This window comes from Apteryx mantelli, chromosome 3, assembly GCF_036417845.1.
Source record: "Apteryx mantelli isolate bAptMan1 chromosome 3, bAptMan1.hap1, whole genome shotgun sequence".
Lineage (NCBI taxonomy): Eukaryota > Metazoa > Chordata > Aves > Apterygiformes > Apterygidae > Apteryx > Apteryx mantelli.
Genome location: NC_089980.1, coordinates 20172407 through 20192379, shown reverse-complemented (window position 1 = coordinate 20192379; position 19973 = coordinate 20172407). Strand labels below are relative to the sequence as shown.

The 19973-nt window shown below is 51.9% G+C and overlaps 1 protein-coding gene across 1 annotated transcript in view; it reads right to left on the bottom strand.

Moving 5' to 3' along the window:
- SLC8A1 (solute carrier family 8 member A1) overlaps positions 1–8046 on the bottom strand; it is a 77084-nt gene extending 69038 nt beyond the window's left edge. Inside the window, exon 1 of the mRNA XM_067292871.1 lies at positions 7507–8046. The gene's annotated coding sequence lies outside the window, so the exon portion shown is untranslated. The remainder of the gene's footprint in view (positions 1–7506) is intronic.
- Between the last annotated feature and the right edge of the window lie 11927 nt (positions 8047–19973).

The following is a 19973-nucleotide window of genomic DNA, read 5'->3' as shown; positions in this document are numbered from 1 at the left end:
ATTCCTCTGGTTGGGATCTGCTATAAAACATGGATGATGTCCCAAAAGCCTTTTGTAAAGCATCCACAGTTGAGGTGAGCAGAGCAGGGGACATGTATCCGTGGCGTTTGGTTCGGCAGCGGGTGCAAGGTGCTGCACAGGTTTGGTGGCAAACAAGCGGTGTGGTCAAATGGCATCTGCCTGCTCGCAGCAAACGGCCCCCGCCGCTGCTTCTTGCAGTGCACGCTGCAATCTAATCATTGCAGCAGTAACCATCGCGAGGCAGGTTTTAATTAGCTGTCAGCCACCAGGTTCTCCCTAAAGCTCCCTGTTGCCCTCAGTTGCACTGCTGACCTACTTCCCAGCTCCTTTGCTCAACGTGGTCCCAAACTGGAGCACCAGGACATCACCTCTGCTGCCCGGGCTGCGCTGCAGGGCGGCTCTCCTGGGCTGCTGAGAGAGGCAGCACTTTGCTCCATCTACCTTCTCAGCCACGTCTCTCTCTTTGCAACAGCTCGAGCGAACACCTTACTGATGCAAACACCCTTGCAGCCACTCATTAGCAGTCTTGAAATTGTGAAGCTTCTCACGCCACTGTTAACGAACTGCTCGTTCATTCATTCATTCATGCACACCCACAGGTCTCCCTGGGAGCCACCAAACCGCCTGCGTCCCCCTGGAGTTGCTGGAGGAGGTTTCCCCGCAACGTCTGCGTGCATACGCAGAGCGAAGAGACAATTGCTCTCTGCAAAAGGAAGAGACGTGCAACAAAGGCGTCAATGGCTGTGGTGTCGAGAGCACAGGACTGAACGGTGCAGGCCAAACCTTTGCTCAGCACCTCGGGCAAGAAGAGGTCCAAGCTCTTGCATGCTTTAGAGGAGGGAGGCACTCACCCCTAGGTACTGAAAAATCCCTTGTGCTCCCTGTGGGAGAGACAAGTGGTCAAGGCAAGGACAGTCTGCAATAGCTCCTCCCAAAGCGGGGATGCTTTGGTCCCCGCTCCGGATTTTGTGAGTTCAGATAACGCTGGAGGCATCACCGGTGAGTCTTCAGGGGTTAGCGCTTAATCATCACCATCCACGGCTTTCCTCGAGTGCCTCGGGAGCTGCTGTCTGTTGCTGCTCCCTGCTGCAGCAGCCTCGAGCGCACACATGCCCCAGCCCTCCCCTGGCCTGCGACACGGCGGAGAATCGGCAGGGCAATTCGCAGGCTGTACATCACTGCTGCGCTTCGTTTTGAGCTCTCCGGCCAGGGTCTGAGTAGCTGTTTCCGAGTAGCCGGTGCAGTCCGAGCCCTGATAACCCCAGGGAGGTCTGCACATGTGAGAGCTGGCTGCCGGAGGGCTTTGTACGCTGGCCGACCAGAGCTCTTGGATGTGGAAGGTGTCTCCAACCTCTGGAAAGTTGAGTGCAAAGACCGTACCCCAGGGAGAAAGCGGTGCCCACTAGGACACTTGTGCACGTCCGTGAAAAAACGGCAACTTACGCTTTGCGCTCGCCGTGCTGCTGCGGTAGCCTGCAGAGGTAACGGGAGAAACCACGCACGTGCCGTTTGCAAGCTTTCCCCCAAGTGCTTGCTCGGTGCTGCATTTCACGCAGGTTTAAACAACAAATCCGCAGCATTAATCGCTGACCGCAGCCTTTAACAGCTGGGGAGAGAGTTTTCCTGGAGGAAGCCAAGTCTCGTAGAGTGCTGCCCGCACACAGCAGACGCAGGAGCGCGTTTGCACGGGAAACCACCTGCTGCGCGCCTCGGTCAGAGGCCCGATTAGCTCTAGGGGCTGGTCGTGAATTTAGGGAGCTCAGAAATGGGGAGGACTGCCTGCATTTTGCAAACGTCTTGCACGCAAAACCAGCCAGCACTCTTTTCCCTTAGCATTCAGCTCCAAAATCTCATTTTTCTTTTGGAAAAACCTGCTTTCTGGTCATTGGGATTATACAGAAGAGCTTCAGCATGTGCACAGAAAAACTTCAGCACCTGATTTTAGTGTAAGGGGTGTGCTGGGTGCAAAGTCTCTCCCTGCTCGTCCCAAAGGAGTAGAAACGCAAAAGCCTTCTCACAGCCATCACTGGTCTCAACAGCGGGGCCCGTCAACGCCGGCATCTCACGCCTGTGCCTGCCCCACAGGCCAAAACCAGCTCCTGGAACATGAAGGAGCAGATGTCCCCTGCTTAACCGCCAGTCCCCGCGGCATCCTTTCCCTCCCAAACAACATAACTTTGCTCTTCCAAAACTGCAGAATCCCGGAGTGAAAAACGCAGCGGCCACGTCAGCCGAAACGCGTTCCCCGGGGAAAGCCACGGCACGAGGGCTCCGCCGCCCCGTGCTGAGCGTCCCGCGGCGGGCCGTCACGCCAGGCCGTATCCCTCGCCCGGTCCCCGTGCCGGGCCCCCGCCGCGAGACCCGGCACCCGCCGGCCCTAGCGCGCGACTCCGGCCGCGGCCCCCGGTCGCGAAGGTAGTTTGGCCTCCTCTGCGCCATCTGTTTGCCAGCCCGGAGCGGGGCTGGATGCCGCAGGGCGAAGAGAGCGTTTCACTAAAAGCGAGAAGTCGCCGACCTCGGCCCGCTGCGAGGAAGCACCCTCTTTGTGTTCTGCACTGATTTAAGTCCCGAAATGGCTGAGGCAGTGATACGGATCTTCTCCTGCTTCCTGTCTCTCCCAGCGGTCCACACGTGAGCTCCAAGGGACAGGGGCTCCCCACCGGTGCACGCGCAGACCCGGCTATTTTGGAGCAGTTTTTGCTGTTTTGCACCTCCCAAGATGTACGAGCCAGTGATGCTCGTCTTCTCCGAGCTGGGCCATCAAGCGGCACCGAGGCAGCAATCAGTGCTGTATGTCCTGGACACGGTAATCAAAGTCCTGCATGTAAAGAAAATTTAAACAAGAAGGAAGAGAAACAGAAGGAAACCAGACTTAACCTCCGGATCGACCTATTTTTTTCTGGGAAGGATTTTGGAGAAATGAAACTGTACTGTGTGTGAGACTGGATTTTCCCTTCAAGTTTCCCATGCTGCTACATGGCGGCCTGTTCTCACCCCCGAATTTCGAACGGAGCCTGTTTGAAAGCCGTCGTAAGCTGAGTGGCTTCTTCGCAGCTCTCTGGGTTGTTTGCTGCTTTGTGACACCTACCCAGCAGCGTGGTATTCCTGGTATCCGTGCCAGGGCTGTTAACAGTACTGGCACTTTGTTTCCCATCAGTAGACTTCAGAGTTAACAGCTGTACTTGGATTGAAGATGCTCCTCTGCCACCTGTCTCATGGTTCGAAAACTTCACGTCACTTATGAAAATCTTCTGCTCTTTCGGGGGCCGTCCCCAGCGTCCAGCAAAGCGGGGGTGGGAGGCTGCATCCCTGGGCTTGTATGTGCTGTGCATGTGCGCGCGCGCCCAGATGTTTCCTACTGCAGATTGTGCAAGCTCCGGCTTCTTCCCCCTTGTGTTTCAGCTTGCTCAGATGACCTCGTGCTCTTGTGCGAGTGCTCCTGTCTCTTCCGGGAGTGGGACGGTTTCCAGCACGTAGCTCTGAGCCCAGGAACGCAGCCCACGTGTGGGCTGGAGATCAAGGAAACGGGGCAGAGCGGGGACTTGGGCAGCTCGCTCTGCTCTCCGGGGAGTGGGGGGCACAGTGGTGGCAGGAGGGCATTACCATGGGGGGCAGAGAGCAAACATCCAGCAGTCGAACCACTCCGCTGGGGTGTCGGAAGCCCTATATCTGGTGGAGTACCAGGATCTTAGCAAAGCTGATGGAAATACGGGCTTTCCTCCTTCATTCAGCTCTTTTCCCAGGCTCCAAGAAAGCTCTGGCCTCCTTCTGCAGCCTCAAGACCCCTACCCAGCAATGTGGTATTCCTGGTATGCATGCCAGGGCTGTTAACAGTACTGGCATTTTATTTGCCATCAGTAGACTTCAGAGTTAACGGCTGCATTTGGATGAGCAGTGACACCAGGAAGGCAGGCAACAGCTGTGGAGCCACCAAATGGAAAGAGGTGAGAGAAGTGAGAGGTTGAGGAGACATGACCCAAGAGGAAAAATCGCAGGAATGCGGACTGACGAGTCAAAAGAAGACATACAGCCTCATAAACCTGAAAGAGCGTCTGAAAATCTGACCATACCACTGCGCTGCCGGGACAGCAGCACAAGGACCGGCTGGACATTGCCGACAGCAAAGTGACAGCAATGTCCACGCGGAAGGCTAACCCTGACTGACAGCCGTGTGAGATCCATACCAAGTCAATGGTGTGAGAAGCTACCAGAGCTTGCAGATAATAAAGAGAGGAGTAACATGTATGGAGCCGGCCATCGCTGGCCAGTGGGACGAAATTACCAAGGCAACCTATCACAAATACCAAATCAGAGTAGAAAATCAGCAAACCTGGGGCCGGTGGGGAAAGAGTAACTGAGGGTGGATGGTTTGTCCAGCAGGAGACAAGCTTGGAGAAGAAGCAGAGCTTCTCTCGTTCCGTGATTTTCCTTCCTCCAAGGTGCATTTCATGATAATCAGACTGGCTGTTTTAAAGAGGGAAATGTTCAAATTGGGTATGTTTTTATCAACAGGGACAGAAAACATCTAGAAAGCGTGAGCAGCGGTGCAACTCGAAACGCTTACCAACTCGCCTGATGTCGTAGCGTTCCTCAAGGTCTGGGCTTCAAAGGCATCAAAAGTTGGCTTAAAAATAGTCTGCCTGGCTATTTTAAAGGTGCAAACACTGAAATCAGACATCCCTTCATCATCAAGGGCCAAAAGTTTTCTCGAGCACTTCCGTGGAGGTCCATCTGCAGATCTTTTGGTGCACTGAGGCATTTGCCAGGCACGCAGGGGGCAAGGTGGACATCCGGGCAGGTTGGCCCAGCCTTGATAAACGCAAGGGCTCTCACCAATGTAGGGTCTTCAGGTGGGGCCTGGGGGCTTTCAAAAGTGGCTTCTGGAGTGTCTAGAAAGAAACCAGCTGATTTTCCCAAAGTGCTCATGATTTGCACTAAATCTTACCCAGTGTTTGCTAGCTGAGCAGATAACCCGTTGCCCTCGGGCGGATTTTGCAATGTAGCCGGGGAGGACAGCGAGGACACCTCTCGCAGCTGCCCGTTTGTCCCTTGATGGTATTTAGCCCAGGAAGGAGCATTCCCGAGAAGATCCGGCAGCCCTGCTAGAAGGTTTCCCCCAAAGTTTTGGCACCGCTGCGTCTTTGGAAAAGCACACAGGGAAGAGTTGCGGGGCCAGAATCGCGGCTCGCAGCCGAAAGCCGTCAGAGCTGGCAGCGGAGCAAACGTCGCTGTTGTGGACCATCCGTAGGGACGGGGACCTCCTCCCTGAGCCAAAGCCAGGACAATCCAGGGCACTTACCCTGGCCGGGAGATGCTTTCCAAGAGCTGTGGTCCGCTGCCCGGCCTAAATCTGGGAGGTCAGCTCGCAATAGCAGCCGGCGAGCCGGAGTGGCTTAACATTTAACGTGCTTTAAAGGACCAGATGGAATAAGTTACCACGGCGGAAAGCACACACTTGTCACGCACACCCGGGGGGTTCCCCGGCGCCCCGCGGGATCTGCAAGGGACGGGGCCGCCCCGAAAAGCCGGCGGCACGGAGACAGCGCCAGCGTGCCTCAACGCAGAGGAGAGAGCGAAAGGGGAAAATAGGACATGCAGAGGCTTCCTAGGAGGACTTAAGCCTCGGTCGGCGGGGGGGATCGGAAAGCAGCAGGGAAGCTCCCGGCCGGGCAGGGGAAGACCTCTTCCCAAGCAGGGGCAGGAGAAGCCCTTGGGCGTCTGTGGTCTTTGGCTATTTCCAGACGACTCGTTAGCGGTCGCTAAGGCAGGCAGAGCACAAGCCGGGGCGATCCGGGGAATTTGGCTGCCCGCCGTGCCCTGACCCAGACGCGGGCATCCTCCAGAAGCCCGCTTCCCGCGGGTGGCTCCCGCGCCCACTGCTGCGCACCCAGGCAGTTTCCCAGAGGGAAGCACCCGGCTCTTCCCTCCTCACATCCCCGGGAAAGGCCCCGCTGGCAAGCTCACGAGCCGAAAACCTGCATTTTCTGCTGGCGACGTCAGCGTTCAGCGTTGCAGGGATTTGGGAAGGCTCCTAAAAACAAACATCCTAAGCGCGGGAGGAAGTTCAGCATTGAATGTAAAAGAAATCCAAATATGTTGAAGTGTGGAAACCAAAGCAACTGCAGCTTCGCCCTGCAGTAACCCCAGGCAATAACAATACGTTTGGATCACGGCGACGCTTGGAGCCCTTGATAAGAATAAACTGAGTTTCGAGGACCTCGGGAGTTACGGTATTTTTGCTACGTTTTTCCCGCCGGGAAAGGGAGGCGCGCAGCCTTGCTGGGAGGGCAGAGCAGAGGAGGCAGTGGGGAAAAGCTTTTTGTCTCCCAGCAGGCTCGCAGAAACCGAGCAAATAGAGACGTTTCCCCCCAAAAGAGGATGCACACTGACGGACGCTCCCGTCGTGCTCCTCTTCAGTAACGGCAAGGGGAAATGTTTCCGGCCCTCGCCGTCTCCTCGTTCCCCTGGATGACCATCCTTCAGCACATCGGGGGAAGCAGCCTACAACTTTGGTCACGTTCCTGACGTGATTTTCGGTCCTTCCCGTGCAATTTCGCTTCACCTGCTCTACTAGTGTGTTTTTCCCCCCCCCCCCCCAGTCTAGAAAACGAGCAAGCTTTAGCTAGGGCTTTGCAGGGGAAGCGTGAGCGCCCAATTTTAACAGCCGAAAGCACACGGGCTCCCACCGCAAACGCTGCTCCGTGGCTTGCAAAGAAAAGAAACGCGTTCAGCCGTAGCGCACCAAACCAAGGGGACTCGAAGCCAAGCCGCGAAACCCTCTCGGCGCCCTGTTTAACAAAAACGACTTCGCGGAGGAAGGGCTTTTTTCTTTTGTCTTTTTTTTTTGGACGGTGCCCAGCTTGTGGCGCGAACGGCGCTGGGGAAGCAGCCGCAGCCGCAGCAGCAGCAGCGCGCAGCTGTTTTCGCTGGGGCCGCCTTTCGCGGCGCGGTAACGGCAGTCGCGGCCGTAGCAAAAAATCCCTGCGCAGGACGCAATCAACCTCCGATCTGCGGAGCAGCGTTGAGAAACGGCCGCCGGGTGCCAAGAAAAACAGCAGGCGCTTACAGCGCGCTCTTCCCCATGTCCGGCCAGCACAGCCCACACGTTCAAACGAGACGTGTTTCTCAAAATGAAAGTAGGACGGACCGGAGCAGAGAAAAAAAGAAACCAAAAACTGGGTTTTATGAATTTTCGGGAGAGACGCATGGCGGGACCCCACCGATCGCTCCTGCCCCCGGGGGCGCTGAGGCTGGGTCGTCGCTCAGCCCCGCAGACTGGCTCGCTGGACAGAGAGCGCTCGCTTTCCAGCGTTTTTCTCTCAGGCGCTCGGGGCATTTCTGCCCCTCCAGCAGCAAAGCTGTTGCCGGTCGCGTCCCTCCCTCGGAGCCGCGCGGGAGCCCCAGCTTTGCAGGTTTTCTCGGGACGGCGGTCCGGGCGAAAACCTCGGCGCTCCCGAGAAAACGCTCGAGTCGCTTTTCACTTACCCCAGGCGAGTCGCTGCAGTCGTGGGCAAAGCGGGACGGAAAAGCAGCCCTCCTCTGACAGCGGCTCTAAATTTACCAGAAAGAAAGGAGCTGGGGTGCTTGTCCTTTAAGTGTCTCTAAGGATGGTTTGCATAGCTGGATCGCAGCTTATCTGTGCTTTTCTGCTTTCGCTTCCATACATGGATCTGTTCCCAACAGTAACTTCAAGCTGTCGAAAAGAAGCTATCTGGCAGCTTGCAGCTTCATCCGACACATAAATGAGCGAAAATAAATAAATAACGATCTTTTCTGCAGGGTCCTTTCTTTTCTTTTTTCCCCTTTGGCACCTCTGAACCCCTTTCCTTTTCCTTCCCTTCCCCAGATTAACTTCTTGCTATTTTTTCCCAAAGGAATTCTTAGGTGGGGGCAAATAGAAATGACCAAAGCAGATTTCTCTCCTTCTCCCTCTCCTTCAGGCTCACATCATTTTATTCCCAGAAATACTTTTTTTTTTTCCTCTTCCTTGGTTTGCTTTGCTTATAGGTCAGGGTTTTGTATGTTTGTTCCTTGGAAGCGTTTCAAAGCAGTATACTTCATGTCTGCAGCAAGGGAAGGTTAAGAGTCAAATTTTTGGAGCGAGAGCGGCTATAGGAGAGCCACGTGATGGCTCCCAGATTAGCAGCAGTAGCAGGAGTAAGCATTCCTCTGATATTACAGTAGCCACCGTGGGACGTGCCTGCAACACTGACGAGTGGAAGCTGCAGTTTGGAAGCTCCTTGCAGATGTATTTCTGAATAAATCACTCCTTGTTCTCCTTCCTTCCTCTCCATCCTTCCTAGGCTTCAGTTCCAGAAAGGGAAACTGGCTGCGTGATTAACCTTAACTCTGCCCTTCGTTATCTCTGTGAGTGTTCAGGCTACAGCAAAAGGGCAAGATTAAGTATATGTCATTATTATTGCATGCTATAGTGACAACTGGGAGCAAAGAAGTTATCAGGGACCTAAATGCTTGCTTCAGGCCGGGCTCCCTGGGTGAAAGAGGTGGGCAAAAGATGTATTCGGGCCCTGAACCTAGGGCTGCATGTAGGTGTCTAAACGCAGGCCCCTTGCATTGCAAGTGTCAGCCTCTAACTCGCCGGGTTTGATTCCCTGCAGGAGAAGGAAATTCCCACACATGAGTGACTTTGATCCTTTGGGCTTTTTCCTAAACAGCTGTTGAACACTTGGCAGAAGAAAAGTCCTTTTCGAGGACTCCCCAGCTCCATCTCTACAATTGAGGACAAACTACGTTCTTACATTTTTATGTTACGAATCACCCAATTAGAGACACCACTTCAAATGCCGTGTTCAGCTCCTGCTCTTCGGTGTCCCGGAGATCTAGGGGAGCACATGTATTTGGATGAGGGTCCTGGGAGGTCTCCGGCAGCTACCTGACATCCCGGACGCACACCTAGCCTGGCCCCTGGGGTGGTGGGAACTAACGGGAGGAGGGAAAGCCCTCCTGCGAATCTGTCCTGGGATTTCCTCAGCCCTGCAGGAGCAGGATTCAAGCTCATCCTAGGAGGGTGCCTGGATGGGAATACACGCCCTTGTTGCCTGTCGGACAGGCTTGGTGACTCCGGAGGTCGCTTCCTGCCTGTAGTCTAGCACAACTGAGACCTTGATCCAGCAAAGCACTTAAACACCTGCTTAACTTTAAATATGTGAATAATACTTTTGACTTCCCTGGAGTTATTCCTCTCGTTACAATTCTGCGCTTTACTGAGTGGTCCGGAGAAAGGCACAGAGCTGCCACAAAAAAGAGACGAGCATAAAAAAGAGACGAGATTTGGTGCTGAGCACATGAATAGATCTGCGTTTCACAGGTCTCTTGACTGCCATGTATTGCTCCTAGGAAGGGTATCAAAGCAGGCTAAGAAAAACAAGGCTGTTGCTGGCTTCAATTCATTGCACAAGCGTCCTCCTTTCCACAAAGGAAACGTTGAAAACCGCAGGTGAACCTAACCGAAGAAAAAGGTACGGGGCTTTGGGCGTTCGAGCACGGTGTGTTAATGCTGCACGCAGAGTTTTGGTAACCACAAGGCCAAGGGGGGAGGCTGCTTGCTGGCTTTCATCTGCCCTTCTGCACAGCCGCTGCATGTCACCCTCCCGGCCGAGTGACACCACCCCCGTTGAACTCGCCCCTTTCTACAGACGGGCCAAAGAGCTTCTCATATTTTCCATTGAGAGCTTTTCCATTCGTCCCGTCCTGTCCTGTCCCGTCCCTGCAGGGAGAGGTGAAGCTTGTGTCAGGGCATGCGGGTGATAAGGTGAAAGGCATTTTCCTAAAGCAAAAGAAAAAACACGCGGAGAGAACATCTGTCCGATCGGACGCTCGGACACGTGGAGGACATCAGCAGCTCTGCTTCACGTAGCGTCAAACAGCTCTGCAGGAGAGCCGGTGGGAAGGGCACCCCGCAGGTCTGTCGTCCCACCTCCTAGCGTCCCACCGAGCGCCGGCCCCGGCTAGGGACCCCACGCTGGCTCCCGTCTCCGGCCCGCTCACCATCCCAGGGAAAAGCCTCCCTGCTGGTTGCAGGCTCTGCCCATCGCCCCTGCGTGTATCCTTGGTCCTGCGGAGGAGAGTGTGGCTCCGTGGCCTTCGAACCTGCCCGCCAAGTAGCTGCGGACTGCCATTAAATTGCCGGCCGGGCGGATTCGGGGTGGCTCGAGCTGCACACGCTGCCGCGAGCACCCTCTCGCCCGGCAGCCGCGGGCACAGGACGGCCTGGCGCCGCCGCGTCTCCGGCCCAGGGAGGCCGTTCCCTTGCAGCGCGAGCAACGCGGTGGCCTTGGCACGAGACGGGGCCCTCGGTCTTCGGAGCCGCTCGGGCTCTTCCCCCCACGTGGGCTGCGTTGTCGAGGAGGCGCTGAAGCCTCTCCCTGAATATCAATGCGCATCTCGCAAGCGGGGTTTAAATATAGCTGCCTGCTTTCCTGGGAGACCCTGCAGCGGTGTTCTCGCTGCAGCAAGAGCTGCACCATGTGCCCAGCATTCACAGCCGTTTCCCAAAGACCACCGGGGACTTGCTGTGCCGCGTTTGGCTGGGATGTGGTCCCAAAACACAGGCTTGCCGGGAAGAAAGGGCAGAGGGACATGCAGCGGTTTGTGTCTTCGGCGCATTCGAGCGGGCGCTGTCCCGCTCAGTTGCTTTTCCGCGGCATTTACGCGCTAGCAGAGCCGGACGCAGCTCTGAGCAGCCCGATCTATCATGGAAGTCAGCCCAGCTTTGAGTCGGGGCTGCATCTCCCTCCAGAGGTCCCTTGCGACCAAAATTATCCTATGATTCAGTGAGAAACTCAGCTTAGGATGTAGTCGTATGGCAGAAGAAGAGCTACAGAAACCCGAACTTCTAAGACACCTGGGTCCTTTCCTGCCTTCCTCTCGCTTTTCATGACTCCGTCTACCTTTCAAGCTCTTTGAGCATGGTCCATCTCTCGTTGCACGTGCACATGGCTTGTCTCTGATGTTGGCCGGGCCTCACTGCAATGCAAGTAAAAATATTCCCCCCCCCTTTTAAATTGTAATTTCCTCCCTTTTTTAATGCAAACTGCTTAAAATGCAGTTGGGTCTGTGCCCAGGTAAAGCACAAGGAAGTCAGGCAGCCATTCTTTGCCCGTGTTAAGCGTGTAAAGCTTTGCGAGTGAGTAAGCCTTTTTCTGTTTAGCGTAAGCAAATATGTCTCAAACCTGGGGAAAGTCCAATTCTTAGCGATCATTAAGTGATTGTTTATTTTACCAAGGCATAAATTACTGTGCCTTCAGGACAAAGCTAATAGAAAAAATGCTAATTAGTGCTGGGCAGAAATTTTCCAGTGGAACATTTTTCTGTCAGAAACTCTCCTGATTAGTCAAAGTTGAAATGTTCCAGAAGAACGTGTTGATTTTGCCGAATCTCCAATACAACCGAGTGGACTGGGCCAGGGTAGGAGTCAGGAAAGAGGGAATCCATCAAAACCCTGTGTTTTGGTCTTCTGCCAGCTCATCTACCTGGCTGCAAGCCTTGTGGCAGCCCTAGGGACTGGAGCTTGGGGCAATCTACCATGCAAGCAACATACAGGTAGAGGAGTCCTCAAAATACAGAAGTCAGGGAGCCAGCCTCATCTCCCCAGCTCCCTTCTGGGGAACATCAGCCTGGGAGCAGGCATGCAAAATGGTCCATCGGCATTTCCAAATGAGATATTTCAATTGGTGGCATCTTTTGTCATTTCTGTTCTGTTGGGAAACAGGGACTTTCTCCTTGGCATCCAAAAAAAGAATTGTATTCTGGGATTTCTGCTGGAGGAGAAGGAAGAGCCAGGTCCAGTGCTAGATGAGCTCATTAGGACACTGATTTCTACAGGTGTAGGCTCTCCATGTTCCTGTCCCTGGCAGTTAAAGCCAGCGTACAGTGCTTTCCACCTCACCCTCTCCTGCCTTCCACCAGAGCCATCTCCAAGCCAGAGGAGACAAGAGGATCTCAGCAGCTTGGTCTCTGCAATATCCCTAAATTCAGAAACAGCCCCATTGGCTCTGGTTCCCATGTCTGGAGACACTCAGGGCTCCATGGCCAGATGGAGGTGGAAGGCCATGAGCATTGGGGCTCGAAAGGTGTGAAACCCACTAGCACTGGGGTTCTCTGCTGATCCCGGCACCTCCTGGACCTGTGCTGCGGGACCTGGAGATCACAGGCACAGCAGCAGCATGTTTAGATGGTGCATGCAGCACTGCATGTTTGCTCCGGGCTCTGCTTGTGGCTAATAACTCCTTCTTTGACCCTCTCCTGCAGAAACACTCCTAGCTCTTTGCTCATCAGCTTTTCCCTCCCACGAAGAATGCCCCTAGGGCCAAGCACCCATGGGGGGGCTGGATGTGACCCCTCGTTGGCCAGGACCCCTTCAGGTCCCAGGGCCGGGAGGAGGAGATGGCTCTAATACCGATCAGAGCACTGCAGGAACCAGGACTAAGGATGCCTTGAACTGCCAAGCATTAATATTTGATGCATTTCAATATTTAAAGAGCTTGATAAGATAATTTAAGAAACACTGTTGCTTTTTAAATTATTTGTAGACAATTTATAATGGAGCAAATCCACTTGGAACGAACAATATTTTGGCTAGGGTAGATGTATGGCTGAGACAGCTGCCTTCGTTTATTTAAAACATCAGAGAGATGACAATTTTGAAATCCACTGCTAGAAACCCCAGGTCTCAACAGACCAGCTTCCCAGCCAGCAGCAGCAAGCAGGGCATCCAGGCAGTGTCTTAACACTGGTTGCAATTTTTTTGAAGGAAAGTTTGGCCTTTGGAAGTAAAGAGGAAGAGGATTTCTCTGAAAGTTTTGTTTTCAGTGAAAATATTTGTGTTGTCATCTAAACTTTAAAACCACAGCTGAAAAAAAAAAACCAAAAAGAATTGCTGGTTGCCAAAAAAGAGGAAAAAGACTGCTGCCTTTATTTTCTTGACTGATATGTTTTCCTGGAAACATCCTGGTGCGAGTGGCTCCAGTGGTTTACACCTGGTCAGGATCTGTCCCAGTCCTGATAACACCATCACCCACTTGATACATCGGCGTAGAGTTTGCTGCTGCAGTCACATCTCCCGTACATACCACAGTGCTGCCATGTGCCTGGAGCGGAGGGCAGGGAGGAGACGGCACAGTTCACGTGACACTAAAGGCAGCTGCTTTGTGTCCTACAACATGCCTCCGACGCACCCAGTGCCCCACGGAAACTATGTGAGGGAAGCCAGGAAACCTCGGCCAAAGAGTGCATAAAGGACAGCACACCTGGGTACCAGCGAGGTAACATTTTGCACGAAACACCCACTTTGTGTCCGACCTTCCAGTCCTGATCCTCCAGGGAGAGCTACAAACATACCTTCAAGAGGTGACCCTGCGAGCAAAAATGCATACCTGAAAAACAGGAGCTGTAGGCTTTGTGGCTCACAGAGAGTTCCTCCAGCTACCCCTTGGCGGCCCACGCAGAATCACGGCACTTTCTTCTTCTCTGTAATCTGCTGGAGGATAACCACTTCTTCGCCTCCTTCCTCTCTGATATTCCTGTCTGCTCCCCAGATATCCCCCTGTTCTCTCACATGGCCTTATTGATTTAACGTCATTATAAAACCATTTTCCGCCTGCACTTGGTGTAAGGGTGGAGAGTGAAAAGTTCTCTTTTGCTTGGCTTTTCCCAGCTGTTATTGGTGTAGCCCAACAGTCATCGTGGCGGAGGCATGCATCTGTCCCAGAAAACATGGGCAACCACGACAGAAGTGTAGCAACGCAACAGCTGGCAAGAAGAGCCTCCTAACAGCCTTAATTTACTCCTTGATGATGCCACAGTTGGTGGCTTGGAGGCCAAACCCAAAGGTAGGTCTTGTTTCGGTGTAACTGAGCATCCCCTGCACCAGCCGTGCTGCAGCCGGAAGGGATTTTGAAGCCCTGAACTGTTGCATATGATAAATTTCAGAAGTCCACCCAGGTCAGTGGAGTTGCTGGGATAAAACTGGTGTTTTTAAAGCTGGGCCACAGAATATCATCTGAGGTGTCCATTGCCCTGGGAATCCTGGAAGGGTTTTTTAACTCTCTGGATGAGGAAAAGGAGTTTTCACGCTGGGGGAAGGGGAATGTAGCTGAGGAGCTCCCTCGCCTCAGTGAGCATGTTGGGATAGTGGGATTGCGACAACCTTTCTCCAGTGTGTTTTCATTTCTGTTGATCGGCTTGTTGGTCTGATAACATTAATCAGCACTTCCGTGGAAACAGTGCTTTCAGAGACGAACATTGTAATCAGGATGAAGAGACGCTGATGAGTATTGCTAAAATTAAAGAGTCTAAATCCAGCAAAATTGCCTTCATTGGGAAAATGTATTTTTATCTGTAGCCCCCGTTATCTGCTAGTTCCATGCTATCTTGGCAGGGCTGGGCATGCTCACGCTCAGAGGAGGTGGCATCTCTGCAGGAGCCCCAGCACAGATGTTCCTCACACCTCACATTTTCCCAGTCATGCTTTCCTCGGTGTGCTGGCACTCCCACCCTTCGCCTGTCATCTGGCCAGACACTTGCAATGAGCAGCTTTGGCTCCTGGAGGAGACACAGCCCAGAAACAGAAAACCCAGCCTCATGCTCATGTTGGAACTGGCAGCTGCCTGGTGCCCTCTGGAGCACTCCATGTCCCGGATCCTACTGCGTATTAAAGAAGTTTGGGGTTTCTGCCTGGTGCTGTCAACCTCGTATGGTCCATAGACGTACCAGAGCGCTCCTTGACAGTGCCCCAGACGCAGGGTAGAGGAGAGATGTTGGGATGACAACCGAATGCCCTTGAGACAAGAGGTGCGGTGTGCATGTCCTTGTTTTTTCTTGCTATCTGGTCTCTTGCCGTTGCTGGAGACTCATGCTGTCAGGTCCTTCAAGGAGCAAAGGCTTCCCCTAAGGCAGCTGGAGGAGGAGTGCTACAACTCTTTCGACTGGCCCTTCTCCTGTCCCTGACAGCTCCTCAGACAGCACCTGCCACTCTCCATTCCTGGTGCCCGGCGTTTCTCAGCTCTTTGCAGGCACATCTGTCTCACTGTAGACAAGCAGCAATGCTGTGTGTGCCAGGGAGTCCTGCTTCTCATCTCCTCAAGCTCCCCTGCCTCCTCACCGCACACCTTGCTGGCCTTGAGCTCCTCCCCAGTCAGGGATGGGAGGCAGAAGACAACTTCCCAGCTTTGGGCAGCCACCTCTTCCATGAGCCACAACGATGTCCCAGTTTGGCAAAGCCCTGGTGATTTCCAGCAAACGCATGAACACGGTGAGACTGTTCATGTGCTTGGAGATAAAGGGCAAAGCTGAAATCCCGTCTTCTTGCTTTCCTTTCTGAGGCTGCACAGGTCTCCTGGAGGAAGGGGTTGTCCCCATTTTCCCTCTGGCAGCTCTGTGCCTCAGGGTGTGATCCCTCCTGGATGTGTGCAAGCCCTGCCGGAGGCAGCAGCTCCAGCCATGGAGTGTGGAAGCTGGAAGACAGGGCTCTTTGCACACCTCTGCTGCAATTGTAAGAACTGGAGCGGATAAATGTTCAAATAAACCCACAGAGTGATGCAAGGGTGCAGCATCAGTGCTAGCGTGACTAACTGGGATCTGGTAATTTGTGTGTGAGTGTGACTGAATGTTAGAAGAAGAGATCTATTTGCCCATAAACCTGTCAAGGGTGAAGCATTTCAGAAGCATCTCATGGCCTATAAAACTGAAATACAAAGCCTGAGTGTATCATTGCCTGATGAAAGGCACTAACCGGCTCACATGACCAGTTCCGGGGCCATAAAGCTGCAAGTCCACAGCCATGGGGTGTCAAGGGCCTCTCTTTTCCTAGGCTTGCTCTGGAGAAGTGAGAATTGTTTCAACTTCCATGGGTGGTTTCCTGCTTAACCACCTCTTCAGAAAGAGCAAGGAAACCAGAGAAGAAACCAGAATTTCTCACTACTTTGTATTACTGCTTATTCTTCACACACTGCCATTTAATAACATTAACGTGGTTCATCCAACACAGGACAGATTTAATTTACAATGAGTATAAGTAATATGCAATCATTAACAATATCCTGCACGTGCTTAGGGGTTGAAAGCCAACTCCTGGGCTGGCAGAGCAGCAGTCCTACTCTACATGTCCAGTCAATGACTAGATCTCCCAAATTTTTTCCCCTCCCCAGGAACACCTGCCCAAAATGTTTGCATCATTTTTAGTTGGAGGGTGGGAAGAGGAGGAAGGGAGCTGATTTTGCCTGCTGCTTCATTTTGTACTGTCAGAGGCATGTCCCAGCTGCTGGGTTTTTGGTGCTTTGATTCAACAGTGGCCTCTGGGCTGCCAGACGTGGAAGATCTACCTGGTCCTGGGTGAGGAAGTGGCTCCCCTCAGTCCCCCACAGGCCTTGGATTTGGGGGTGGGAAGACGTTGCTCAAGGGAGGACATTTCAGGAGCATCTCAGCCTCCAGAGACAGCCATCATCTTCCTGCTCCTGGGTTATGATACCCAGAAGACCCTCACGGTGGGAGGCACTGTGCTGGCCTTCACCAAGCCAGCACTGCTCCCCAGCATCCCCACTTTTTTCTCAAGGCATAAAAGAGGGTATGATGCCAGCAACCAGTGGGAAATAAGAAGATATGCTATTTTTACCCAGGGGGGTGGTCAAACATGAGAACAGAGACTCAGAGAGGCTGTACGATCTCCATACTTGGAGATATTCAAACCCCAGTTGGACATGGCCCTGAGCAACCTCATCTAAGTTGGTCCAGGGTCCCTTCCCACCTCAACTATTCTGCGATTCTCTGTATTTCCAATACCCAGGCATTTAATATAGAACATTTTCTAGAATTAATAGTTAACCCTTATCCACCAGGGGACCCAGGGCAGAGGCCTGGAAGCAAGCTCTTCTTTCACTGGAGAAGGTTGGCTCCAAATTTACCCTAGGAAGAACCATCCCAATCTTGCACACTGTATTTTGCCTTCTGCTGGTTTAATATTCAGGATTGAAAGGCCGTGGAGACAGAGATTGATCACCTGATACTTTAGCAGTGATTATTATGAATTCATTCATTTTAACTAATTTGGAATTTATTTTTCTTGCTTTTGAAGGCTGCCTTTGGATAGTTTAATAACATTATTTCTAGTGACTGCAAAAATAAATATCTGACAGCTCTAGTTTAGCAATGTGTCATCTGTATGAATGTTTTCTGATGTATAATAAAAAATACATGCTCATTAGAAATATATGATCTATAAATCAAACTTTTCCAAGGTCTTTGATTAATCTTTGTGAGTGGTATAAGGAAAACTGCTTTTAGTCTGTGACAGGAGATCCCTGCTCTGGGCTCTGGTAGCAGTCACTCGAGTTAAGGTCATAAAATTGTTTCTATTCAGTCCCTTTTGTTTTCATTTCTGAGACGCTCACCTCCAGGGCTAAAATTTTCCATGCCAAACCTCTGCTTGGAGGTGTGGAAAGCTTGAAGAGCTTTAGACAGCTTCCTTTGGGGAGGGAAGGCAGAAGGCAGCAAGAGGCATCATTTCCCCCCCTCCTGTAGCAAGGGCCGCAGGATAGCATTTGCAAAGCAGCGCAGAAGTCCTTCTCTCCAAGGAGACAGGTACAACCCAGCACTGGAAGGCTTACAAGCATCCAAAAAACACCACAGCAAGCATGATACTCATGTTGCATGGGGAAGCAGCATGGTATCACCCCAGGGCCAGGACTCCCTTCCTGCACAGGGGGTGCCTATTCTCCTCAGCCAGTTGCTCCACTCCCCAGCTGGGCATCATCCCCAGGGGATGAGAGGTGGGGGGATCTCCAAGACAGCATAAAAGGCTCAGAAAAATGCCTGCACTGCTTTTCTTTGAGATTTGCTGGTGTTTTGTGTGGTTCTATTAACTTTAGGCAGTTTGGGGCTGGAGTCTAGGGAGTTCCTGAGATCTGCATAGTAGTGTGAGAGGCTGCTCTGCCTTCTTAGCTGGGTGTTTTATTGAAATAACAGCCTGGAGAGTTGGAAATTAAAAAATCCCCTGTGTCTGTTCTGGCCGTTAAATAGAGCAGTCTGCTCTTTAGGCATGCAACTGCCTACCTTAAATGCTATTGTCAAGGACAACAACTTCTTGCAGTCACCAGGGTAACACTTGCTTTTCCAAAACTCCCTGGGGTTTCAGAGCTGCCTGATGATCATTGCAACCTTCAGCTGCACACTGGCTGATGTTCAGCAGGAGAAGGCCTTCGGTGCTGAGGGGGCTGCGATGGAGAAGCTGCACATCAGTAACGGTAAGGGCTGTCTGAGAGCCTGTGTTAGAGAAGTCTTCAGCCTGAAGAGCTTGCTATGCTTTTTGTGTTGGTGCTGGGGCCTCCCAAGTCAGGGATGAGCACCCTTTGCATTGGGGCTGCATAAAAGTAGAACTGAAGGGCCTGCAGCTGCCCTGAGATATTTATGGTCTGAGCAGGAGCTTTTGGGAAGTGCCCAGTTCAGACCTGGGTGTTGTCTTTCAGTAAGGTCTTCAGGCCTTGTTGGCCCTGAATGCAGCAGGATTTTTTTTGTCTCTGCAGTGTTTTCTCTGTCTTCCTGTGGAGTCTTTTGTTAAGCGTGTTAAGTATCTGATCAAAGTCTTCTGGGAGCTGATAAAGATCAGCTATAGCAGTCCTTGTTCATATTGTATGCTCTCTGATATTCCACACTTGGCAAATGATGGAAACTGTCTGTGCCATCATCAGGTGGGTCAAGGAAAAGGTCATGTCCAGGAACTGACTCAGCCATGAGCGACCAGCATGTTACCTCTTGGCAAATGCCAGCCCTGCCCACAGCCTGAACTTCATCCAAGGCCCTGGAATGAGCGTGTTGGTTTGCATAGGGACTGCACCATGGTGGCTGCTGGAGAAATGGTTTCACAAGATGAGTACTGAGTCATGCAGGAAATCTTCTTGAACAGTAGTAATTTATACTGTAAATGGTTTACCTATGCTTGGATCAAAAAAGCTCTCCCAAGGCTTGATTAAAAAGACCCTTCCTTTGGATACAAAGGAGGGAAGTAGTAGTAGTAGTGGTGATTCATTTGTAACAGTAAAGCTTTGGTGAGCCTATAGCATCAGGTGATGCTGCTAATGATGTGTTTATAATCCTGATGCTAATTGTGAGTCTATTTCTAGGCTCCCCTAAAATAGTCCATTGACTTGATGCTAATATATTATATTACTTATTATAATAATGTTACTTATATTATTAGTAATTAACAATAATTATATTATTAGTAATTAATAGAAGTAATATTATTCTTGAATGGAACTGTTCTAGTGGGGGTGGCCCCAAGGTGGTCCCCATAGATGTGCTGGTGGGAAGCTACCTCTGGAGTCTGCAGTCCAGTGGGTGCCTCAGGAGTTTATGGGCCATATAGCCAAAGCACAGCTGCTTCTTGAGTCTATCCATTTCTGGCTTTGAGGGCTTTAGCCTACATGTACAGTGCAGTGAACTGCAGCAGGTGCAGCTGTAGCTGGTTGTAATGTGGTATTTTATGACCAGCTGTCTCTTAAGGGGACCTGCTGATTCAGTGCCATGTAGGCAGATTGGATAGAAAGGTAGGTACCAAATAAAACCCCAGTGATGCCCAGCATGTTTATTACCATGGGTCAGTCCTCAAAAACTGTCTGTTGAGGTAACCACATAGCATGTTTTTTTGAGCATTATTCTTGCCAGTTCCAGAAGAGATGTGTGATATCTTCAGACCTGGATTTAGCAAGGTGATATACAATAGTTGCATTAAAAAAACCCACCCTTTTTGCAATGGAATTACACCATTATCTAAACCCCAGCTTTAGTTTAAGGTGCAATGAGGTCTTTTGGACTAAACTTGTCTCTTCAAATTCATATAGTTATTCTCAGTGGTCCAAGTTCTTAATATTGCCAGAAGTGTAAGGATTCTGGTTTAAAAACATCCAAGCAGTTTTGTGTCTGTGCTTCCAGTGTATCTG